Source organism: Myotis yumanensis, unplaced genomic scaffold, assembly GCF_028538775.1.
Source record: "Myotis yumanensis isolate MYYU_CA2020_CCGP unplaced genomic scaffold, mMyoYum1.0.hap1 SCAF_3, whole genome shotgun sequence".
NCBI classification, from domain to species: Eukaryota; Metazoa; Chordata; class Mammalia; order Chiroptera; family Vespertilionidae; genus Myotis; species Myotis yumanensis.
Genome location: NW_027223754.1, coordinates 125,532,170 through 125,537,686, shown reverse-complemented (window position 1 = coordinate 125,537,686; position 5,517 = coordinate 125,532,170). Strand labels below are relative to the sequence as shown.

Here is a 5,517-nt window from a genome sequence, read left to right as displayed (position 1 = left end):
CTCCAATTCTATTACCTCTAGTGGCCCTTAGTGAGGGCTTTATCATCATTTGTCAAGGGATAATTCCAAAAACAATGTCTAACTCAGTTTACCCTGATCAAATTCACTTTTCTCATCATGACTGCCAGAGAGATCTCTCCAATATGTAAATTCAGCCATGTCTCTCACTAGGCTGAAACTGTTTAGTCCATAGCACCTTGCTCTTCCTGCATTTCTATCCACCTACAGAGCTACCATGAGCTCATAGTGAATGTGTGTAAAATACCTTCAGCTCTTTTGGGGAAATGGAGCAGTGCTATTTTGTTATTTATTTATTTATGCATTTTTAATTTTAGGTGTTTTTTTTTAAATTGAAATATAATTGACACACCACATTGTGTACATTTAAGGTGTATAATGTGTTAATTTTATACATTATACTAGAGGCCCGGTGCACAAAAATTTGTGCACTCAGGGGTTCCCTCAGCCTGGCCTGTGCCCTCTCGGGTCTGGGACCCCTCGGGGGATGGCCACCTGCTGGCTTAGGCCCGCTCCCTGGGGGATGGGGCCTAAGCTGGCAGTCAGACATCCCTCTGGCAGCTGGGAGCCCTTGGGGGATGTCCACTTGCCAGTGTGGAGTAGGCCTAAGCAGCAGTCGGACATCCTTAGTGCTGCTGAGGAGGCAGGAGAGGCTCCCGCCACCACCACTGTGCTGGCAGCCATCAGCCTGACTTGTGGCTGAGCAGAGCTCCCCCTGTGGGAGCGCACTGACCACCAGGGGGCAGCTCCTGCATTGAGCGTCTGCCCCCTGGTGGTCAGTGTGTGTCATAGTGACCAGTCATTCCCAGTCATTCTGCTGTTAGGGTCAATTTGCATATTACCCTTTTATTATATAGGATAGAGGCCTGGTGCATGAGTGGGGGCTGGCTGATTTGCCCTGAAGGGTGTCCCGGATCAGGGTTGGGGTCCCACTGCGGTGCCTGGCCAGCCTGGTTGAGGGGCTGAGGGCCATTTTCAGGCTGGCCAAAGCCCCTTCAGGGTGGGGGTCCCCACTGGGGTGCCTGGATAGCCTGGGTGAGGGGCTGATTGTCGTTTTCAGGCTGGCCATGCCCCCTGGCGACCCAAGCTCCCAGCCTCTCCTTTTTTTTCTTTTTTTTTTTCTGGGATTTATTTATCTTCTATAATTAAAACTTTGTAGCCTTGAGCATAGCCCAGGGCCAGCCAGGGCAGGCGGGAAGCTTGGCTTCTTCCATTGCCAGGGGCAACCCAAGCCTCCTGCTTGCTCCGGCTCTGTGGCCGCTGCCATCTTAGCTGAATTAATTTGCTTACTCGCTCCTGATTGGCTGGTGGGTGTGGCTTGAGCATAGTGGAAGGATGGTTAATTTGCATGTTTCTTTCTTATTATATAGGACTAGAGGCCCAGTGCATGAATTCGTGCACCAGTGGGGTCCCTCAGCCTGGCCTGCAGGATCAGGCCGAAACCAGCTCTCCAACACCCCCTGAGGGTTCCTGGATTGTGAGAGGGAGCAGGCCAGGCCGAGGGACCCCACCAGTGCACGATTGGGACTGGGGAGGGGCTGCAGGAGGGTCCTAGGGTGTGTCTGGCCCATCTAGCTCAATCCCAATAGGCTGGACCCCAGCAGCAAGCTAATGTACCAGTTGGAGCATCTGCCCCCTGGTCAGTGCATGTCATAGCGACTGGTTGACCGGTCGACTGCCTGCCCCCTGATGGTCAGTGCACATCATAGCAACCGGTTGACCAGTCAACTCTCTGCCTCCTGGTGGTCAGTGCACATCATAGTGAGTGGTTGAGTGGGCTTAGCATATCATTAACATATTACACTTGGATTGGTTGAACGGTTGACCGGACACTTAGCATATTAGGCTTTTATTATATAGGATATTGCAACATGATTATCACCAGAGCTTTAGCTAACAGCTCTGTCAGATCATATAACTATCATTTATTTCTTGTGGTGAGAACATTTATGATCTAGTAAGAGTGTTATTTTAAACTTGTTTTTAATACTAAGGCAAATTAGTAACTTTTCCTATCTGTAATTTCACTAAACCTGAACTATTCTTTTTCTTGAATAACTTTAATTAAGATGGGGAGGTGTGCCTAGACCTTTTAGCTGCAGGGATTTTTTTTTTTTTTTTAAATCACCATTACCTCCCTTTTCTGTCTTCTCAGGGTGAGCACCATACAAATGCCAAAATATAGGTTAGCGGGAAGAAAAGTCATTCAGTGGTAGAGTCTTCCATGTGCACTGACTTTTTAGCTTTCCCCCTTCTATGTCCTTTTCCAAGATAGTTTTTTTCTAGTTTTACTTTTTAAAGAGTCAGGTTTATTGGGGAATAATTTACATAAATAAAATTTACCCTTTCAAAGTGTCTAATTCAATGTTTTGTTGATTGTATACAGTCATGTAACTGCTGCCTTAATCAAGATATAAAACATTTCTATCAACTCCAAGAATCCCATCATGCTCCTTTGCAGCCTTTCTGCTCACCCTTCCCCATTTCCTTGCACCTGATCTGTTTTCCAGAATGTCTCATAAATGGAATTCTATAATGTGTAGCCTTTTGTGTCTGTCTTCTCATACTTAGCATATTGCTTTTAAGACTAATTCATATTGTTGCATGTGTCAGTAGTTCTTTTTTTTTCTTTTTCTGAGTATTATTCCATGGTCTGAATGTAGCACAATTTGTTTATCTGTTCACCTATTGGTGAACATTTGGGCTGTTTCCAATTCTTAGTTATTTTAAATAAAATGTTAGCAAATATTCATGTACAGGTCTTTGTGTGTAGATATATAAGTTCATTTCTTTTACACAAATACTAGGAGTTTTATTGCTGGACCATATAATAAGTGTATGCTTAACTTGATAAGAAAGTGCCAAGCTCTTTTAAAGTGGTTTTATCATTTTCCATTCTCACCAGAAATCTGAGAATTTCTGTTGATCCATATGCTCACCAATGTTTGGTAATGCCAGCCTTTTCAGTTTCAGATATTTTAGTGGGTGTGCAATGATATCTTCTCATCTTTTAAATTATATTTCTCTAAATTCAAATTACTGTGTGAAAGTATCTGTTTAAATATTTTGACCCTTTTTTAAGTTGGATTTTTTAATAATCTCATTGAACTGTAAATGTTCTTTATAAGTATTCTGAATACAAGTTCCTTATTAGATATAGAATTTTCTAATTTTCCAACTTCTCCCCCATTTTTTTTTTTTTTGACGGCTACATTTCACTTTATTTTGCACAAAACGAATACAACCAATTGACTAAGCAGCTCCAGAACTGTTAGTGTTCCTTAATCAAGAAGTAAATGATGGTGCTCGCTTCGGCAGCACATATACTAAAAAATTGGAACGATACAGAGAAGATTAGCATGGCCCCTGCACAAGGATGACACACAAATTCGTGAAGCGTTCCATATTTAAAAAAAAAAAGAAGTAAATGATGTCAGAAGGAAAACTTTTCAATTCCTCCCAAACACATATTGCAAATACAACGAACTCCTAACACATGCGACACAGGCTGATTTTGACACAGAGAAAGCCTCAGCAAGAAGGGTGAGTACTGAATACCCACATGGGTCAGATCAGGAGCCATGCTCCAGGAGCTAGAGTACCTAGCCCGTTATTCACGCTGCCCGCATATACATCTGCCCTGTGAAGTTCACTGTCCCTTGTCAGATTAAAATCCAAGGAGCTCCTTCCATTTCCAGGCTCATCATTTCCTAGGTGGATAATCCACACACAGAAATCCAGGAAGCTCAAATATACTCGCTCAGCTGTGTTTTACGTGACATCTCCCTAAGCCAGGCTCCAGTTCAAATGCTGTATAGGAAGTTCTCATTGTCATTAAAGAACTCGCGCCCCTTCTGCACGACCTTGCTGCTGAAGTTCTGGTCACCCAGTTCTCTTCCCCTCAACTCTTCCAGCTTCTGCACACCTGGCAATCCATTACTGCCAGTGCCTCTGGTGCCCTCACAATCGCTGGTGGGGAACTTCTGCAGCTCTCTCTGATGACCTTGGGCTGCAGCAACAGGCACAAAGCTTTCCTTCTCCAGGCTCTGGACTCCTTTATTCCTTCCCTTCTGTCTCCTCGGAGTGTTTGCATTCTGAGTATTCGGTTCTATCACCTTCAAAGCTGTACTGTGACCTTGACCTTGGGATGAGGCTTCGCCTCCTGACACGCGGTGGCCTGCAGAAAGCAGCTTCCAGGTCTCCACAGGGCCTGGAAGCTGGCAGAGCGAGTGGGCAAGCCCAGCTTTCTTAAGAACTTTTTGGTCCTGTTTCAGTTTCTTCTCCAATGTGGGTACAAACTTGCCTTTTAAAACCCTTCTGATCACATCGGTGCTAACAGCAAAGCCTTCAGCCAACCTGGGAACTGACCAGGACTCTGGAAATTCTTCATGTAAATACCGGATCTGCTCCATGGCTTCCCTGGTCAGCGTCTGGGGAGGGGCCCCTCGCGGCTCCATTTGCCTCCGAATTTTCTGGAACAGGATGGTGTTTTTCCCTGTCGTTTCAGGGCGCTGGGGGAGAGAACCAATGGCAGAAGCCGTGGGTGGGAGCAACATGGGTGGCTGCAGCGTCTCAGGCTCCATCAGGGCGTGCCCAGCCCTCGTCGTCTCTTTGTTGATGCCCCTGAAATCTAACACCTACGACAGCAGCCCCCGGGCGGGGCGAACTCTCTACACGGGCACACTCAAGGGGCCAAAGAGCTGCATGTGGCTCGAGAGCCGCAGTTTGCCGACCCCTGCCCTAGTCTGTTTCCTTAATCTATATGTTTATCTTTAGACTAGTACTGCATTGTCTTTATTACTCTAGCTTTAGAATAAATATTAAAATCAGATAGAATAAATATTAAAATCAGATAGAGTGAATCTTGCAACTTTTCAGAAAATCATTTCTAGGTTCTTTCCATTTCCAAATAATTTTAGAACCAGTTTGTCAGTTTCTACAACAAAAATAAAAGGTACCCTGACTGGCTTGGCTCAGTGGATAGAGCGTCGGCCTGCGGACTGAAGGGTCCCAGGTTTGATTCTGGTCAAAGGCATGTACTTTGGTTGTGGGCAAATTCCCAGTGGGAGGTGTGCAGGAAGCAGCTGATTGATGTTTCGCTCTCATCGATATTTCTCACTCTCTATCCCTCTCTGTAAAAAATCAATAATATATATATATATATATTTTTAAATATATTTTATTGATTTTTTACAGAGAGGAAGGGAGAGAGACAGAGAGCCAGAAACATCGATGAGAGAGAAACATCGATCAGCTGCCTCCTGCACATCTCCCACTGGGGATGTGCCCGCAACCCAGGCACATGCCCTTGACCGGAATCAAACCCGGGACCCTTCAGTCCGCAGGCCGACGCTCCATCCACTGAGCCAAACCGGTTTCGGCAATAAAATATATTTTTAAAAAATAAATAAAAGGCTACTCAAGTTTTATTTCAGACTGTGTTGAATCTGCCCAGCCGGTGTGGCTCAATGGTTGAGTGTTAACCTATGAACCAGGAGG

The 5,517-nt window shown here is 45.0% G+C and overlaps 1 non-coding gene and 1 pseudogene across 1 annotated transcript; one reads left to right on the top strand and one right to left on the bottom strand.

Moving 5' to 3' along the window:
• The first annotated feature begins 3,320 nt into the window (after positions 1-3,320).
• Positions 3,321-3,429, top strand: LOC139007746 (U6 spliceosomal RNA). The gene has a single exon (XR_011470910.1). It is a non-coding gene; the product is annotated as a U6 spliceosomal RNA (small nuclear RNA).
• A 392-nt stretch (positions 3,430-3,821) lies between these two features.
• On the bottom strand, positions 3,822-4,601 carry LOC139006323 (neugrin pseudogene; annotated as a pseudogene).
• Positions 4,602-5,517: the final 916 nt, after the last annotated feature.